This window comes from Aphelocoma coerulescens, chromosome 9 (assembly GCF_041296385.1).
Source record: "Aphelocoma coerulescens isolate FSJ_1873_10779 chromosome 9, UR_Acoe_1.0, whole genome shotgun sequence".
NCBI lineage: Eukaryota > Metazoa > Chordata > Aves > Passeriformes > Corvidae > Aphelocoma > Aphelocoma coerulescens.
The window spans coordinates 21913707-21934368 of record NC_091023.1 but is presented as its reverse complement, the minus strand read 5'-3'; the positions used below and the strand labels follow the sequence as shown (position 1 = coordinate 21934368).

General features: G+C 41.6%; 1 long non-coding RNA gene across 2 annotated transcripts in view; it reads left to right on the top strand.

Moving 5' to 3' along the window:
* Positions 1–883: 883 nt before the first annotated feature.
* The window catches only part of LOC138114846 (uncharacterized), a 45853-nt gene continuing 26074 nt past the window's right edge, over positions 884–20662 (top strand). Inside the window, exon 1 of one of the 2 annotated variants that reach the window (XR_011152841.1) lies at positions 884–963. This is a non-coding gene — a long non-coding RNA (uncharacterized lncRNA). The remainder of the gene's footprint in view (positions 964–20662) is intronic. The other variant, XR_011152842.1, reaches the window with a different exon arrangement.

The following is a 20662-nucleotide window of genomic DNA, read 5'->3' as shown; positions in this document are numbered from 1 at the left end:
TATTTACAGAGCCATCCACCATTAAATCTGAAATATGTAAAATATGCCTGAATAAGAACAGAAGCAGTTTTGACAACACACCTTCAGGAACACCTTAGGGGATGTCAGAAAAAAAGGGGAACTTTCTTCTTTCAAGAAATGAGGCTTTATATTATGTGGGTTTTTTCCCCATTTGCTAATTCAGGCCAATATGAACTTCCACACCATAACCAAACCCATCTGGCTGATGTGGCAAGCCCGGATCCAAAGGTGTTCTGCAATCTCTGCTCCATCTGGCCACTTGGTGGTGCAGAATAATAAGATATATTTCTCGGCGTGCCGGTGAGGAGCGGACCAGAGACGCTGAACCGACTCCCTCAGCCCATCTCCAGACATGCACAGGACTTGCAATTGCAGAGTCAAAGGCAGCTTTTGGTGCGTGACGGCTGCTGACACCAACAGCCTGTGCCCAGCCAAATCCTTTGCAGCAGCCATGCAGGTCTGTGACAGGAGAATGGATGGTGAGGGTATAGAAATAGCCAGAATTTTCTGGAATGCACCAAAGTGTTCCTCTTCCAAAGAAGACAAGGAATTAGCGTTGTTGCTAAATGTTTGTGTGCTCATTTACCATTGCAAATACTGGGAAATTCACGAGGGCAGGACTCAAGGTCAGCTCCTTAATCCTTGGCTGCTCCCCTTGGGCTGCAGAGAAAGGAGAGAAGCCCAGAAGGGGAGAGGAGAATTTCTCTGCAGATGGCAGAGCCTCAGGAATAATCACAGCCTATGCACATTAGAGTAACTTTCCCTCTCCTGTGCTGTTCAGCCCTAATTGCTGCTAAGATCGAGAGGCTGATAAATGGCTGAAAATTACCTGTGCACCTACTTCAAGGGAGCTCACCTGGATCTGCAGTAAGTGGTACTAACAGAGGGCCACAGCCACTGCACTGTGGTGTTAGTCCTGTGCAGACCTCCTGTTTGGAAAGGGTAAGTATAGCTCTGTTTTTTCAGTTTAACAGGAACTTTAATATTCCCATTCAGGTCAGCTCTAATGCAGACACCCAGGCATTTGAGATCTCTAATACAATAGCACTGAGCCTGAGATACAAGATGCAAAATAAGCTGTAGCTCTCTTCTGGATGACCTTTCTTATTTCCTTCTGAGATTAGAAAAGGAAAGTGATGTTTATAACTGAAACAAGACAAAGGTATTAATTTTAATGCAATTATGCTATTTGAAAAGTGTACAAAATAATAACACTTAATTTTTAAATACCTTCATATATTCTAATTAAATGTAACCTCATTACTTTGATGGCATGGAGACATTTGGAAACCATTACATGAGGGGAGATAAACAACACTTCAGAATACTGAGCAGGTATGAAATTGCTACTGTCTGGTTTGACTTATGTGTAGACTAGCCCCAAGATGGGGCAAAATGTTGCTGTATGTGTGCAATATTTTGATGTTGCTAATTCCTGCAGAGAACTGACTAAAAGTTCCTTTAGAACATTTCACTAGTGAGCCTTAAATGCACTGGGAAGCTGCTATAAAACACTTCTGTCCTGCCACACCCTCCCAGGCTGGTGATGGGGTACACCTGATGTCTTTGCTGAGGTTTCTGGGTTGTTAGCCCATTGCTAGAAAGCAGAAATAAGTTTCCTATGAGGAAAATGCTCCCTGTATTTAGAATACATTTATTGTATTTATTATCTGTCCCATGGTTGCATGCAAGCACCAGCCTTCTGCACGGTATTGAGATTGCTCCACAATGGTAACAAATGTTTATCATTCAGTGGCAAGTGCCAGGTAAGGACACAGAAACTGCTTTCCAAACCTGAGGTGAGAGATGCATGGGGAAATCAGGAGCCTTTTAAAATGACAGGAGGTGATCAGGAAAACGGCTCCCTAAGCCCAGTGAGACCTCAGGCTCTCCATGACCTGGTAGGAAACAAGCACTGAGGATGGGTGTGATGGACAGATCCCAGGAGGTGTGGGAGGAACCTGTGCCAGTGTTGGCTTCACAGTGGAGCCAGTTGGGGATGGGATGGGTGGGATGAGCTGCTGGTAACAGAAGTGCAATGAAATATCCAGAGGGACATGGTCCATGCTTGTTCCAGACTTGCTCTTGTTTCTCCTTATGCTCCCTGAGTTAGGGACCAACCTTGTGCTGTCAAAGTTTGGGTTCACTTCTGTCAGGGGCTGTGGAAACACTAGAATTGAAGGCTTCCTCTTGCCTCTGATGGGACCTGTCTGAGCAAGCTGCTGTCTGACACCTGGACAGTTTCAGGTGGTAAAGAAGAGTGTGCGTGGCACAGAGATAATGTTTGGTAAATTTTAGACACGGATTAATATTGTATGTTGGTGTCATAATAAATAATAGGCCATGTGGGCTTTCCTTTGGGCTTTCACTGATCCCAGCACTTGCCTGAGCTCCTTTCCTAGGCCCAGTTTATGAAGTGCTCCCAGAAGTGCTGGACTTCTAAGGATGGAAGTCGCAAACCATCAGAAGCTCCTGAACCCTTTCCGCTTGGGGAAAACCAGATCCAATTTCATTCATTTTCCCATTTCATTCCTAGTCCTGGGTCATGTGTCCACCTGGCACTGGGTGTTGGGATCAGTGCTCTGCAGCCCCCACCTCTGGGTGGTCAGTGGGCTCTGAGCCAGCAGCTCCTGAAATAATGGTGTAAAATGAACCTTCCCCAGCTGTGGGAGCACTCCCTGTCCATCCCTGCCCATGTCCGTGAGCCCTGAGGGATTCTCTGTGATCACAGGTGGGTGGGGGGTTCTATTGCTATGAAAACAGATTTATTTTTCTTTGAAATAGAATTGTTTTGGGTTTTTTGTTTCCAGTTTAGAAAACCTGAAACAATTAGGATAGACAGAAGATAAACTTTCCTGTTTTCCCAGGAGGATGCACAGGCAGGATGCACGGGCAGGTAGCACAGAGGCAGGTGTGGGCAGGAGGCAGGCAGCTGGTATCCCCAACCCCAAGGATTTACACATCTTACCTTAGCACAACTGTGTGCCTCATAAAACAAACCCAGGCATAAAAACTAACCCAAATAATTCACCTTGCTTTCTCACCCTACCTTTTCAAGCCTGACTAAAAAGGGACACAGACCTGAACTCTTACAGAGAGCTGAGGTTTACTGCTTGCAGACCTAGTTTGCTTTTCAGCTGATAGGATTGTCTAGATTATGTGATTTTTAAGTTTTTTTTCTAACCAGAATGTCAAAAAGCTGAGTCAGCCATCCCACAGCTATTAAGATCCTAAAACTTCTTCCTCCTTACGGATTGCTTACCCCTACTCTGTGCAGTCAGATGAAGATGAGTTGTTTGTTCTGGCAGAGGGACAGACAGTCTGTTTTCCCCTACATGTATACAACTAATTTCAAGTCACTGGTGTTCTAACTGGTGATAGAGCTATCTTAAGCTTTTCACAGAACACAGTGACACTGTTAAATCAGCACAGTATTTTGATTAGCAGAAAGAAGAGAACTATACAGCTTAATGAGAAAGAGGGGCAAAATACCTTTTGTACTTGGAGGTTTAAACCTCCACTTTTAAAGAAAGAGGTGGCTGTGTTTTTCTGTAAGTTGCATATTTTCATCTTACTGCTGATCCAAGGCTCTTCAGTGTCAGTAATAGCCTGCACTATTTGAGTAAGGAAGAATAATTTCTCTTGTGATTTATTGCTCATCTGGTTAGACCTTTCCCTGTGGATGTGTAACAGGCAGCTGTGAGAGTACAGCCCGTGGACTTGGGGACTCAAAGGACACACAGGCTCTGCTAACTCTTCCTGCAGGAGCTTTGAGGATCACCTTTTGGTGCATGTCCCTTTTCTAGGACTCTTATCCTTGAAAGTAGGGGTGGGTGATGTCTGCTCTGTCCTTGGAGATAGCATGGATCTCTGAGGTTCCTCTGTGACACATCTCCTTTCAAAGACATGTCCCTTACCTCATCTTCCCCTGGGACAGCAGCCACAGAACCATTTAGGTTGGAAAGGACCTCTGGGATCATTGAGACCAGCCTTTGACTGATCACCACCTTGTCATCTAGACCATGGCATCGAGTGCCACATCCAGTCATTCCTTGAATGCCTCCAGGAGTGGTGTCCTTACATTGCCAGGAAGGTCAGGCTCTCCTTGGCCTTCTCCAAGAGCATTTTCTTGGTTTTTGGACAGAAGTGAGCCCAGGAACCTTTCCTGAACTTTCCATTCTGGTTATTGAGTGATTTTTGGATCAGCTGTGACAATGTGTCCTTTGGCAGGATGCTTCTGGAGGCTGATCCTGTGGCTAAATGCCTTCTAATGCCTAAAATTTCCTGGTAACTTCCAGACTAAATTTATACACAACACATTTCTGCCCACTTGTTCAAGGACAAAGATGGTCTTTCCACTGAAATGGATTTTCTCCCTGCTGAGGTTTAAATCTTTACTGTGTTTGTCCAGAGCAGTCTTCCAACATGAGAGATACCAAAAGAGAAGAAATATATTTACTAAGTGACACCTTAGGGAAAGTGGTTGCAGCACTTTGGAATTCATTGCTTGTGGATGCTGTGACCCCACAGGGTGTTTCTGGGATTGCTTTGCAGTGCCAAATGGCCTTAGGCTGCACTCTACATGGTGGCATCCCATCCCTGTGCTATCCCAGAGGGAACAAATGCAGAACGACAAAATTCAGAAGATATGCAGATAGCAGAGTCCTTACATCAATTCAAACTTTCTTGCATTTAGGCTCCTTCCTATGCTTATTCTCCTGGTACTGGGCTGTGTGAGTGAGAACTGCACACTGAGGACTTTGAGAGATGCTTAAATTACATTTGACCCCTCTGTAACCTCTGGCTTCCTCTGAACCAGAGAATTCAGTCTGGCATGTCTTCAGAGACAAAATCTCAGGGGATCTCAGCTTGATGGGGAGGCTGAGTCAAATGTGATTATCCGTGGTGTTTGTGCCAAGCTGAACTGCTCCCAACCAGCCACTGCTGCTCACACACCCATACACTGCTCTGGGGGTGCTTCACACACTGTGCAATAACCTAAAATCCACATGAGGGGTGAGAAGGCAAGGGATGCTTGAAAGCAGAAAAAGGAATAGAATGACCACTTTCTCATTAAATAAAAAAAAGGCAAGCAGAAATAAACGATGGCTTATGCTAACAAACCCCAAGTTGGTATTTCCAGCAAGTGTAACTGAGTATCCCTCTGGCATGGGCTGTCTGTGATGAGCAGGGTACATGCTGCACCGTGAGAGGGGTTTGACTGAGACCAGTGACTCCACAGAGATGACAGAAGCGGTGCTAAGCTTAGTTTAACACAATCTGCAGAAGCAGCTCTGCACAGTTGCTATAACACTATGTTAAACTAGGCTAAACTCTGAGTACTGCTACAGTCACTGCTTTTGGAACCACACGGGAGCCAGTCTGTCGGAATGTTCCTCTCCTTTACAAAATACATAATCTCATTTAAAATCATCTAGTTTCCTGAAAGCTACTCAATGTGGGGAAAAAAGGCTGACAGTGTTCCCTCCTGCCTGCTGATGTAGTAAATTTACTGATTCCTTATCTGCAGTGACACCAACCACAAATTTATATTCATTTTTGAAATCATATTTAAGAACAGCTTCTCTGTTCATATCATCTTCTCGGTCATTTATTTGTATTACTTCTCAAGAAAGCTCAGTTTTTGAAAGCCTATTTTGAAAAAAAACCCATTTATTATTGTTACTATTTTTAAAAATCTTCAACCTGACTTAAAGGGAAAACCCTTCTTTCCTTCCCAGGGCCCCAAACAAATCCCCTTTTTCACTTCTTCTGTTGAGATTCTGGCGAATTTGTGTGTTTGAAAGTATCCTGGGCAGGATTCCCCACCTGTCACAAAGCAACATATGCTTCTAACAGAGCTCTAAAACATCTGGCTGAGCAGTGAACCTCACCTGTTGGTAATTCAGTAGGTGAAAATTTCTCTCTGAATCAGCACATCAACAAGATTTCAGGAGGAAGAGACAGTTCCCAGATCTCCTTTTACATCTCACTGATAACAAACACAACACTTCGTTTTTCAAGAAAATGCTTCTCTTTCTTAATTTGAAACAGCTTTTTCTGAAAAGTGAGCTGTGTTTTGAGATTAAAAACAAAGGTTGGGCGGGTTTATGGTCAAGGGAAATATTCCAGATATATCTGAAATCTCATTTCTTAAGAAATTTAGAAAAAGTGTTTTGTGTTTCTTCCTTGGGGAGCTGATTTCTTCTGCCTGTACTGTTGAGTGAAAGCCAGGGGAGATTACTTTGACATAATCTCACTGTGTGTCCTGCTGAAGGAAAAGTGCTTGTCCTGGAGTCTTTGGCAGAAGTCCCACGCAGAAAATTGGAGTTCATCTTCCCAAATCCTCTCTGTAAGTCTGCTTGTCTGCCTGGGTAAAGTCTTCTTCCACTCCCTGCACTGTTTTGCTTCTGTTTTAGTGGCTTCAGAGCTGTACCACCAGCATCCATCTTAAAGGATGAGCAAAGTGACCCTTTCAGTCTCTTGTCTAATTCACACAGGCTGCTCTGCCATTAGTTACCTAATGATTTGTGAAATATTTTGTGATATACCTTGTGGTCTTCAGCTGAACAGTCCCTTGTAAGTGTCTAACGTTAGCAGTAATGGTGATACATAGCCAGTCACCACTGCTTTTCCTCATGCACTTCTCTTTCATTTAAACATCTTAGGTGGTTAAAAACTTCTGCTGCATGGTGGAACTTCTAGTTTTTTTGGCAGCATCAGTGGAAGCACACAAGCAGATCTTCCTCTTGCAGGCTTTCCTCCTGCCAGCAGTTGCCGTTCACACCAGCAATCTCTTCAGCTGCACACAGGCTAAATTTTGCAGCATACCACAATGTACCCTGAGATCTTGATTATTTTTTTTTCTCTCTTTCTTTCCAACCCCCTCCCCCTCCCCACCCTCCGTTTGGAGCACAGCTGAGCATCTGCCCAGGATTTCAGGGAAACCAGGGAGTGGAAGATATTTGTGTGGATGTAGCTTTCAACCAGCATAGCTCTGGGACCTGATCTGGGCTCACACCTGTGCCCAAGAAGGAGTGAATGCTCCTCCAAGCATTTGCCTAATCACAGCTAGGGATGTAATTGGGATTATTCATGTTATGACAGCCAGGAGGATTGGATCATGTGCACAAAGCCAGCCCAAGACCCCCACTGATTTTGGAAATGCCTGGGTCTAATGTGATATCCTTACTACTGAGAGCTGGAATGAAAGGGATGTAGAGAATCCATTCAAGAGCCACAAGCAGTGTGATTTGCAACTTCAGAAGCTCTCTGTAAGCACCAAAAGCAAGCAGCTTGGTGTAGGTGATCCTGGAGAGAGGCTGGGTTCAGAATAATGTTCCTTTAAAAGACAAGAGACAAATAAGTTTAAATATTTATTTCTTAAATCATTAAAAGCTCCTAAGAGTCACAGTTTAAGACACACACTGTGTGTAGGTATTCTATACAACCCAACACTGTCTCAAATGCAATATGGACTCTCTCTTGACAGCTGTGATATAGGAACAAGCATTATTAAAATTTCCTTGATGTTATATAAATGCAATTTCATTAGACTTTTGTGTATTGCTCTAGGGGAAAAAAAAAACCCCTGTGGTAATATTCAATATTGCTTTTAGCTTGTAGATAAGGTAATCAAAACTGCTACAGCACTGCTTGATGTTAAGCCCTGCCTCTGCAAACATGAGTGGCAGGTGCCTGACCCATCCACTGTGTGGAATGTGGAATGTGATTAATGTTAACTTGGAAGACTCTGAAACACTTTCTGCACAAGTGATAGGTTCTACGTGGGTGGACCTTGGCATCTTTCTTAGACCTTAACTTTAATAGATGCAGTTCCAGGTGTAACAAATTACAGGCTTTAAGTCAATATCAGGAAAAGATGAAAGGATAAATATAGCAGAAGCTCAGCAGTAAGATTGGCAGGCAGGGTGGCCTTCTGATGGGAGCAAGGGGAGGGCAGGAGTAACAGCTCCTTCTACATCCAATTAGTGCCACCTGTGAGATCTCCAGCAAGGGACAGGATTCTCTGGTCAGCAGCACTTCTCCCAGCCCTTGGGAAAAAGCCACACAGACCATGCTCTAACCTACAATTTTAGTGTTTGTTATTACATGCATGCTTTATAAAGCATTTATTGATAGATTACGACTTCAACAAAGAGATTAATGCCCCATTCTGTTACAATGAAAGCTTGCAAACCAGCTCTTGTTTCCTCATTGAGAGTTTTGAATATCATGGTAACATAAAAAACTACTGCCTTTATGATTTCAGTATATTAATAATCACAGACCTAATCCTTTTCCTAACCAAATCATCATTCATCTTCTTGAAATTATGATATGAATATAGATGCAAACACATTCAGCTATAAATTCCCATTTATGAAACACACAGTGCATTTTAGAAGACCAGCACCTGTCTCCTCTCTATGTATTCAGCACTCGTGACCTGTATGCCTGCAGCCTTCAGACAGAGCTTTTAAAATAAGTTAAAACTTTTAAAATAAGCTAAAGTATCTCCAAGATGCCACAGACTTGTGAATGAAATTAACTCTGCAGGTGTTCTCCAAGGCACACAGGAGAAGGCCTGAAGCTCTGAACATTTGCATTTGCCAGTAATTAGATAAATAAGGATATTTCTGCTCTGGCACAGTAAACTTCAGTCTGAGCAGAGCTGCTCCATGCCCTGGAGATTCAGTCCTGCTGAAGACCACCTTAATCTGGTAAAGCATCTCAGAATTGTGCTTTCACAGTGCAACACACAGAAAAGATGCTCAGAACACTGTACTGAGAGGAAGCATCACCCTGCAGGAGCTGCCTCCCTGGGAAGAAGGCGTGTGTGGAAAACCAGTGACAAATGATCTCATAACTTCAGGCATTACTGGAGGAAGCACAGCACTTGGTGACTGGGGGCACATCTAAATACTCCACTAATATACAATGCAAGAAACAGCACAGGATGTTAAAAATTAGTTGCTCTTAATGAGGGAATGAATCACTCTTAGCAGTAATGAAAAGATACTGCCGACAGCAAATACTGCAGCTCTTGGCCAAATGTGGTTTAGATGTGAGGTTTGGGTAATACTGATGGTCACCAAAACTTAATTCAACCAAATCAAAATGACCAAAACATCAAATAATATCCGTGTTTAATGACTTGACCAAACCAGTAATACTTTATTTAGATGACAACTGGTACTTCTGCAAGCTGTTTCAAAGGAGATTATTGCTGCTGTAAACTGTAGTCACCAGTTGATAATGATAATATTGATTTTTTTTATTAATATTATTTTTAAATTTTACTCCTCCTCTCCAAGGCATGGCTTCTACCACAGCTAAGCAATAACACTATGAGGGGAAAAACTTAAAAAAATCAATGATTCCCTGGTTGTTAGCAACACATTTTCTGTAAGACTTCGAGCAGGATGTGCTGGGATAGGCTCATCATAAATATAGAACTGTTGCAGATTTTCATGGAATTAGATATTGGCTCTCCATTTTTCCACCTTTTCTTTTTACTTGTCTCAAAGAGATCAACTGCTTCTCTCGGTGTATAAATTCTATACTCAAAAATAATATAGCATGCCCTAATAGCTTGAGCAAACAGCAGAAGGCTACCTTTGACTCCAGGTGTTTGGATTGATTTTGTTACACTCTCTGAAGCCTATACACTAGAAATAATTTCTGCTGTGTTCTACTTTCCCGCAAAGTAGCCCTTTGCTGTGCTGAGGCAGCTCCAGTCCAGTGGCCTTTGTGCAGAACAGGGCTCATTTCATTCCAGGGGTGCACCAGAACTGTGAGGAGCTGCCCATTTATCTTTTAAATCTGATCTGATGTGCTTCAGGTGATTTTGGCGAAAAGGGAAAAAAAAAAGAGAATGGAAAGAGGAAGTAAAGCATTGTACAAACAAAGGTTAAGGGGAAAACCCTAATTCCAGGAAGTTTTCCTTCAAATAGGAGCAGATGGTGGACCCATCTGGCCAGGCAGAAATATGCCAGGCTGGGCATACTGAGAATGGGCCCATGCTCCAACATCCACCTCCAGCCATGAGCATCTTGATACTAGGCTGGTTAATCCAGTAATTAATTAGGAGGGCTGAGTTTCAAGAGTGAGGCTTGAAAGGAGAATTGGGAAGGGAAGAGGGTGGTAGACACACTGGTTGCAGCACAGTCAGGACAATGTCTGGGTGAGCTTTGTGCCACGAGCAGAAGCATCTTCGGTCTTTTTACTCATGTGCCTTTCTTGGGAGCTTCATGTAAAAAAAAAAAAAGTAGTTTCAATGAAAACATCTGAAAATGCTCTGAAAAGCTCTTATTTTGCACAGAGAAAACTGTAATCGGCAAAACTGCAAATAAAGTCACTACATCTGAAGATTAAAACTTGTGCTCTTGCCAGGTTTTGCCCTCATCTGTCAAATGACTAGGCTAAAGTAAACTTGAAATAGATTTTCATTTATTTTTCATCTTCTCTGTAATCCAAAGACTGCCCTGTTAAAAGCCTTTCGTAAATCATTTGGTCAGTTTTTCTCAACAAAACAGTCTTTAAGTAATGCTGTATATCAGCCTCTTTTTTGACGTTTTCATTTTTTCAGCTTGACATCTTCTCTTAAAAATAATACAGCGTTTGTCCTATTATCTGTTTTCAAACTGTGAGGAGAAGGGAAGAAGGCTTCATCCCTCTCCCCACCACATCAATTGCAGTATGCAAATCAAAGACACACACACCACTCTGCAGTTTTCTTTCCAAGTTTTCCTTTCAATCTCACTGTTTCCTTTCAATCTCACTGTTAAGAGAACAGGTGTGGCAAGAAACCTGGATTGCTATATCAAAACTGGACGCTGGAAATCACACTGCCTTTTCTCCAAGGTGCACAGTCTCTGGCTAATTCCTTCCCAAGTGCAGCTGGGGTTTAACTCTAATCTGACTGACCTGAAGAAGAGCCTCTGCTACAATCCACCACATCATTTATGTTTGGCATTTACAGGCCAAGAAAAAGTCAATAATGATTCTATAGATGAAACAAGTGAAAAAATGCACTTCACTACTCGAGCAGATAAATTGATTTTTCTTATTAGTTCTGTGAGTAAAAGCTGGTTGGTTTGTGGATGTGCATGCAGTTATTTCTTTAATTAGAGTAGCAGCCTTTTCTTTTTCCTGGTTATCCATGCTTTCCTGAGATGATGTGGGGTTTAATAGTCAGCTATAATTGACTGTTAGAGAGGAATTAGGGGATTTATCAGAAGTAAAACTGCAGTGCTAATGCAGTCTGTGCCTCTGCAGGGAGATGTGAGGCTGCAAGGGTAGGTGGGTGTTTCAGGGTGCACATCCACGTGTCGCTGGCACTGAGGGACTGCACAAATGCAGTCACTGAGCTCTTCTTCACCACATTAAAGACAATGTCAGTGCAAGAAATGTGTCAAGCAGCATTCAGCAGAGCCGTGTATGCAGTTGCTGCAGACTAACACAATGCTTTTATCTTCAGTGAGCACTGTCAGTCAGTACAGCTGGTGATCCAGCCCCAATATACTTGTGGATGAACCTGACAAATCCTGTATAATTACACTAAACTTCAACTTTCTTCTTTTTCCTTGTTTCATCTCTATGGCAGGCAGATTATTGTGTGCTGTGTAGTTCTAGTCTTACATCTGTTTGAGTCTGCTGTGCTCTGCTCTGTGATTCCCAAGGGCTGGTTTGAGAGTTCAGCTCTACCAGAGACAGCCAAATTCTTGAACCCCTCGGTAGTCAGGAATCAGCCTCATCATATTTTCCTGCAATTTGCATTTGCAGCAATGTTAAAGTTTTATTTATTTGAGGACCTCGTGGTTGTACACTTGCTTACAGCCATCTTTGTGTTCTAAACCACTTCTCTTCCCAGTGCTTGTGTAGGGAATTAAGAGGGGTGTGCCTTGGAGACACAAAAGCTTGTGAGCCTCCTTCCTCTGTGTCAGAGTTTGCCAAAGATGATGCCTTGAAGAGGGCAAACCCCTCCCTGTTGGAACAAAGAGCTGGAAATATTTGGCTGGCTTGTGAGAGCAGCCACAGAGAAACTCTCTCTGCCAGAGGACAAGAGTGAGGTGCTTTTGGTGCTGGTGGGGATTAGAAACTAAAGGGAGAGGTGCAGGAGGAGAACCACATGAGTAGACACGTAAGGGAGGCAGGTCCTTTCTCCAAAGCTTGATTTCAGCATCTTGATGCCTGGACACATTCAGAACCATTGGTCCATGGGGAGTTTTCTTTCTGTTGCCACCAAATGCCTGGCTGTGATGGTGCCCATCCTGCTCTACACTCGGGGACCCTTCTCCCCTGTCCCTGAAGGGGTCCCTGAAGGAGGGAGTGCCCTTCCCTCCCTGCCCTGGCCACTCCTTTTGAAGAAGTGATATGCAAAATTAGATAACATCTGGATTTTAGAGAGAAGAGCTGGAGGACAAAGGTGCCAGGATTGGCTGGTAGATGTATCTACAAGAGGAGCTGTATGCAGTACTGCTTATCCAGGCAAATTTGGCAGAGTCCTGAATGTGTGTCTGGTAATCTGATAAATCACTAGCAATCCCTTTTGATATAATCATCATCACTGAACTAAACAGACAGAAAAGCTTCTACCAAAGCTGGCTGGATGAAGGAAGAGGACCAAATCCTCTTACACTGAACGAGGATGCTTGAATTGTCTTTGTGCAGTTGGGTTTTTGTTTTTTTTTTGTTTTTTTTTTTTTTTTTTTTTGTACAACCCATCAGAAATAAATGCAGTTATGGCATCTATGGGCAAGGACTGTCAGTGCACAGAATAAACCATCTCATGATGTTTTTGCATTTAAACAGACAGGAAGGGAGGAAGTGTGGGTTCCCAAAAAAGGTTTCACACAACGCCTTTTCTCTGTCAGGAAAGTGAAATATAACTGCCATGCTAAAAGGTTTTGCAGCAGCAATTTGCTTTGAATTGCAAGCATAAGATAAATGTGCCATACAGGTCTTGATTCCTGAGCTGTGAAGGTGGTAAAAAGTAGAAAGTTCTTTGGTCCAGAACAAAAAGATATTTAGAAATATCTTGTTTCAAAGCTCCCAAAACATCCTAGCACAAGTGGAGATACTCTGCATTCCCTGTCTTGTTCTCATAATGTGTTGCCCTCTTGTTTTCCAGCTGTACCACCAAATTTCCCAATGCCATTAGCACTGCTGTCATGTCCAACGTTGTTAGACTTTTCTTTCTACAAGGAACTGAACTTCCAGGTTTTATATTTTTCCCCAAATGTGCCTTTTCTTAACAGGATCCCACCACACCTTGTGCAGATAAAACTTTTTGCTAAGTAGCATCATCAAAGTCAAGGGGAATGTAGCCTTTGACCTCAAGGAAGTCTCAGCCCATAAAATAAGAACCATGTCAGTGATATGTCAGCCAGGAAAAAACATGAGTCTGAGTTGAGAATCAGAATCCAGAGACAATGATGCTCATTTAAAAAGTAATAAAAAATTGAAGTACACAGAAATATTTGAAATGCTGCACGAGAAGGAGTTATTTTTTAAGAGTACTTCTAGTTTATATTATCCAGAGCATCTCAATGGAATAGCTCTGTATTAATAATATCTCATCTATTATGTATTTTGCAATATGCCTAACACAACTGCTGAAGTACTTTGGGGTTGCTAATTCTTCTCTTTGTTTTTATTCCCTTTTCTGAAGGAGAGAAGTCCAGATCAAAGCATACATCGCTCTACAGACTTCCCCCAGATTAGGAGTATCAGTCATTACATTTCTTGTTTTTCTATTTCTAAAAATCTATATTTTTCTAGCACTCTTCTATTCTGCCTCCATTTTAATGCCCAGTGACTGCACTGCATCATCACATTATTGCATTATTTACTTTTGATTATTTATTTTTGATTATTTAATATTTCACTAGAATTCCATTCTCAGGTTACTTTAATATAGTCCTATTTCAAAGGTGCAAAATAAGGAAGCTAGGGAATGCAGAAGTAGCTGAATACTGAAGTTTTAGTCTGAAATTTTGAATAATCTGGGTTAAAGGGCTCTGGCTGATCTAGGCCATAATACACTGACCAACATCAGATGTCTTTTGAGATGTCTTTTCTTCTGACAGATACTGCATAAAGCCTGATCACTATTAATTATTTTAAACCTTTTGTAAGTGTTTGAAAAGTCACTGAGAAAAGTGCAGAGGATTTAGAAGTAAATCTGTCAGCCTTCAGCTGTTTTAGTATTGGCCCCCTGCCGTGCCTCCATAAGAGATTCCCTCTGTTAACTCGTCACTAAAGCAATCGTGTACTAGTTAGCAGAGGTGCTATTTTCTACTTCATGTGTCTCCCTATGAATTGTGCAAGAGGCATTAGAGAGCCCTGCCTTCCACTGAACACATAAAAAAGGCAGAGCAGAAAAAGGCTTTGCAGATTTATTGCATTCTCTGTGCATAGCCTTTCTGGGAGGGAGAGAATTGGCAGTGGGTCGTGCTGTGGAGCAGACCCTGCAAGGACACAGGAAAATATTTGCTAACCACCAAAGATCTTGAACAGCTCCTTAAAACACTCCTCATTACCATAAACATATTTTTCAGGCATTACCTAGAGGTAATACTGAAGAAATGTGCTATGAAATCTGGTTCCTCTTCCTCCCCTCAACCCTTACATCCACAATTTCCAGATCAAGGGAAGCAGGACAGGGAATGAAGTCCAGGGATGCTCTGGTAGGAGGCAGGTCACAAACATCCTTCCAGATGGCACTGCCCAGTGCACCTCCTGCTGCCAGTCATGGGCTTCTTATGGCATGAGAGCAATCCTTGGGAAGAGGTGTCACTTTCCAAGCTGACTTTCCTTTCACCACTTTCCTCCTGTGGTGAGGAGCCTCTTTCTCCTGCTGACCAGCTGATTTCCAGAGGAGTCCCATGTGTGCCATGGGGGCCAGGTGCAGTGGCAAAAAGCATCTTTCCAATAGAAAGGTTCTGTTTGATATTCCCAGGTGCAGACAGCAAGTCACAGGCTCTCAAAGCAGATTTATTTTATCTGCTTGAAGGGTGAAAAAGCAAAATAAACAAAAAAAACCCCAAAACCTGTAAGGCGATATAAAATCTCATTGAAAAATTTACTTATGTTTTGAAGGACCTCCATCTTCAGTTGTTCTGGAGTTCAGCACAGTTCTCTCCAATTTCCAATAAAATTGAGTCTTAATGGTTCCTGAGCTGTGCATGTGATACATCAAGGGTTGTTTTTCCATATGCAACTGTGGCTTTCTGGGTGTCTGTTGTGCCTGGCCTCTGAAGAGCAGGTGTGATTGGGGAACTGCTCTGCTGAAATGCTGTGCTCTGCTCCAAGACTGTTTTCATTTGGGGCAAAAATTCAACCACTGACATTATTAGGCTGAGCAACATAAGGCCTAAGTACTAATCTGAGGTTTCTTAGTCAGTTCTTGACTTCTCAGACCTTCACTGTTCTGCCATCTGCTATAATTGAAAATTGCCTTCTGCAACCAAAGGGAAAATCTAATTTCTCAGCAAGCCATATGGGGTTATTAAGATCATTAAACCCTGGTATGCCATAATGCCTGGGCCAAAAGGACCACAGGGCATGTAAATATCTAGTGATTCATTTTATAGCTTCAGACTGCAAGTTAGGAATTATTTTGATGCCTATCTTATGATGAAAAGTGCTGGTCAGGTAGGTTACAGCAAATGTTGCTTGGTGAGGTCAGTCCACGGCATGTTTGCTCAGGGCTGTGATGGATGAGAAGTGGTTTTAATAGTTTTTGATCACAAAGGGTAAATCTTTTGTATCAGCCTGACAAATGATCAGAACCCAGCCAGTGTCCTCAATTGTATCAGTGATGCTGAAGGTAGCCTTGTGTATTGAGAAATCAGAGAATACAATTTCTACTTTTTAGGAGGACCCAGACTTAGCTCCTCATACAGGACCTAAAGCTGATGGTATAAATTGGACTCCTTTTCTTAAGAATGTGAAAGTTATTCCCCTGCAGATGGCTGGTTTTGAACACTTTAAAACTGAGCTACTTAATTTTTTGTTCTATTTTCTCTTTCTCTGGTTGTGATATTTTATCAGATTTCTCTCTAGCAAAACCCACTAGTGTGTATTTGATACAACCATGGGTGAGGATATTAAAGCTGATTTTTTGCTAATAGGGCTTCAGAAATCAATTCAGGAGCTGTGAAATTTACATGAAATTAAAGAAAGAATAGTTCAGTAAATGCAAATAAATGCAGGAAAGAATATTTTAATTTGGATTCATGATTAAAGCCAAAGGATTACCAGCAAACCATTACAATGTGGTGATGACCTAAAAACTCGATGGGAATAAAAATTCTGTACGCACTTGTTAACTGATGGCAGGAAGCTATTTTTAGCAGGACAGCTCAGAGTAATTTATTTTTTTCTTTTTTAAAAAAAAAACATAGCCATTGATTGTATTTCAGGTTTTGTCTATGTTAACAATGTCTGAGAATATTTTTTACTGGTACAGTATTATATCAGTTCCTTCATTGTAAAATGTGCCTACTACGTTCAATACATTTATTCCCATTCTTCAAGTTATTAAATGAATTTTATTGAAAATAGGCATTACTGATCGCCACTTTTCTTTGTGCTGTGTAACTAAAGGAGTTAAGAACAAATTGTTATGATTATATATAAGAATTATATGTAAGGAAAAAAGTGAAAAATGTTTCCCTCCTTCAGTTTTCCAGTGATCTCAATCTGACTGCATTTATTTTCACTCTGCATCAGGAGTTTCTGTTTTAAGACAATAGAAACCAAAGCAGGTCTGAACAGGCTTTGATTTCTGTAGCACTGAGGTCATCTCATCTTACTATTTTGAAATCAAGATAAATTAAGTGAGATAAAGAAATGTATTTCCTGTTCTATTTTATCTGTCCAAATGGCTTTTGCACTTTTGTGTTCTTGGAAGTCACAGTCAGAATAAGAGAGAAATACTTATAATTTTCTCCAAAGTTGGGAGTCCACTCAAACCTTATATTGTTTTTTCCTTTTCTCTGAGAAGCCATGAAAAAGTGTGGTTGGTTTTTAATTTGAATGTGGCGTGCTTTTTTTTTGAAGTCTTTTTTGTTTTCTAGCTACTCCTGAGCATTGAGGCTGCCAGCCCAGAATGGTACTCAGGAGCAGACTGAAGGATGCACACCCACAACCTGTGCAGTCAGGCATGGCTGTCCAAGCCAAAACTGCTTGGGAAAGGGGTGGGGATGGGAGCTGAGGACCTTGGCATTGAGTCAGGATGCTCACACATCCCATGACTGTGTGTGGCTAAATGAACCTGATGCCACCATGGCGTTTCCACACCCCCCATTATCCCTCTGCTCTGACAGGAGCATGTGCCTCCTCTTCTGCTGTAACCACGCTTCTGTGGTTGCACCCATTTGAGATGGCTGAATGAAGGAACCCTCACCCTGCACTAATTGCAGTGTCCATCTTAATACATCTCAAACAAGGGAAAAAATGAGCGGAGACTTCTATAATGAAGTGTTTGCTGGCACAAGGTGCACACAGAAATGATTGTTGTGCTTGATTGCTAATTAAAGGCAGCACAAACCCAACAAAATCCTAACTCATCTGAAACGAATGGGAATTTTATCTGCACCATGTGCAAGTTTTGTTTCTGGCTTCTTTATGCACTGCTGGTAGTGCTGGTCTTTGATGTGGAGCCCATGAGGGATTATGCAATGCAAATAATTTGAAGCCATCCCTGACCTAATCTGGCTTGGAGGAGATCAAATGCTCATAATGTTGTTACTGTCATATGAGGCTGATCATGTTTGTATTTGTCTAACTTCAGTCTTAAGTGTGCCATGAACTATGGATGTGTCTTCCTTGCATTATCCTTCCCTTCTGCATTATCAGAGCAGTAATGTGGCTGAATGTCTCAAATTCAGAGAATCAGTCTGATCTAAGCACCTGTGCCATGTGAAAGTTGGGTTTTATTGATTCCTCTTTTCTCCTTATTAGAGTGATTCCTCCTGCACAAGATTTATTCATAGTATTTGCTTAATTTTTGCTTTCAGCCTTAGCAGTGTATCAAATCAATATTTATTTTCACTTGTGTGAATGATTCTATAGCAGTGCCAGGCTTTCCCAGTTTTCAAGTGGCAGGTTAGAAGCTCTGCCTCAGCATCAGGGGCAGTAGTGGAAACATCATCCGGAGATGTCTTCAAGGGATCATCTACAGCAATGCCTTTAGTGCAGAGCCATACAAGAAACAAAGCCACTATCCACTAATGTTATAATACACCATTTCTTAGCTAGAAGCACTTTTTGTGACTGATAAATGGAGAAAACCCAAAGTAAAATAGACCCTGGCTTTAATTAAAGTTAACTACGAAAATCAGTGCAAATATATGGGAACATAACACAAGATGTGGTGTGATCTTCCCAGGAGAGATAGACAAGAAAGCAGAGAATACACTAAAAACTAAAAAAAACACTGTTGGGGAAGGATATACTTTATTTCCTGTTTTCAAAATTTCAGGCTCAGCTTCAGGCTCCTCAGATCTGAGTCTGTCTTCAGGTCAAGGTTGAAGGAGGAGTCAGAGCTATTTCCTTACCTCAGTGAAGCACTGTTGAACTCTGCCTTAGTCCCACAGGTGGGAAGGCAGAGAGTGAAACAAGGCAAGGGAAGCAGAAAATCTCCCCCTCATTTAATGGGAGGACTTGTCCTTCCAGAAAACTGCTACAGAAAGTAAAAAGGATGAGATCAAGCATCTTTCCTATCTTCTTGAGCTGTGCAGAATTCAACAGAGAGAAACATCATCTTTTCTGTTGAAAAAAATACACCACAGCCAGTGACTTTCTCATTAAATAATGTTCTATTTAATAATGTGCATGATTAGGCTTAGATAATCCAGAACTTCTTAAAATTTCAGGGAGCTCTCAGCACTGGCGGAGCTGCGGTACTGGGCAGGGCCACTTTCAGTCCTCAAATCTCTTTTATTGATCCTCAGGCAACCTGATTTCGTATTGCCAGAAAGGAGTAAAAATTAACTTTTAGTTCTTGAGAAAATTCAGCTCTAAGAAAATGGATTAAGTCTAAGAACCCTGTCTTTAAGGACAATAACCATACAGTGCTGCTAATGGAAACGCAATTGAACGCCCTTTGCTTGGATAAGCTTCCCTAACAGGATTGTTTAGTGGGCAATGATTTCATCTGACTAAGTGACTTCACCACCAACCAGCTTTAAAAGTAGATTTCTAATGAAGATTAACAAATTAATATTTATCTGGGCTGTGTGCTTAAACTCTTGGATCATGCTGAGGCCAAAGCTGAGGACCTGGAGCCTGAGGTGGATGAAGGCAGCCTCTCCTTTGGGATAATTACCAAGGGAGTCTCTCTTGGGTCTGCTTTGCCTCTCACCCCAGCTTTAAAATGGAAGGAGGAGCATCTGGCCTGTTTGCCCAGCTCCTCATCCCTAATGAATTTATTTAAAATAATGACTTTCTCGTGCCTCTGTAGTTACAACCCAGTGGTTGATCTTTAGGAGGTGCAATGTCAACTCAGCAGGTTGAGACCTCTTTAGATGATTAAATCTGTCAGGAAAAAGAATCTCTTCAATACATGCATTTTGCTCCCTGTGTGGGGTCCTTAAAACCAAGAAGGATTATAGATTCATATCCACACTTGGCACCTACAGAGCTAACCCTATATTTAAGATTTTTGTCCTTTGGTCATCTCAACTCCTTACAGGCAACAAGGGTCATTCAAGGAAGTGTCCCCCCAGTCCAGGTGTGATAAATACTTTTTCTTTCCCGTCCCTTATCTGCTGAGTGAAGTTACACAGTGTATATAATAACACCCATATTTCTAAGATTTTCTATCATCTTGTTATCAGTAGAAGTTATAAATCAGAATATTCATCACTTTTAACTTTGCTCATGGTACCATATATATCTGCTGAAGTGTCTCTGTGGATAAGGCAGGCTATATGTAGCTAAAAGACCCAGAGAATTATGCTCACATCAGTGAACATAAAAGTATCATCAAGTTTTTCTGTAATAACACTTTTCAGCTGAATTGGCCATGCTGTGACTTCTGTTAAATTTATGGGAATGAGAGATTTCAGGCTACTCCCTGAACTTTCAAGTCCTTGAGCGATTGTGAGAAGAAAAGAATCATTTAGGGATCCCTTCAGTATAAAGTGCTACAATTCAGAGTTTCCTCAAGCCTTAGTGCTGATATGAGGAGTTATGTTTAGACCTGTGTAACCCTTCAGTTATCTCTGACAAAAACCAAGACATGAGTCTCTCTGAACCGTATCTGAACAGATAAGGATTCAGAAAATATGTATAAATACAGTGAAGATTGGGTTCTGTCAGGTCTTCTCTAAGACATCTCAGAGTAAGAGTTCAAAGAAACTAATAATAACTCAATCTTTAATCTCACAAAATCAGAGTATTAGTTTTAAAGGGATGCTCCTGTATTTGGGACCATCTAAGCTCTATACTTTTTACATCCCAAACCCTCTCCTGATTTCTGTGTATCATTTCCACAGTAATTCAATGGATTTGAGAGATACAACTCCACACTTTTTTTCATGCAGACAACAGCAACAGACACCAAAAGTAAGATTCAGCTTAATTTTGTAGAAATGGCTCTTTCTGTACTAAACCAGAAAAGTCATGA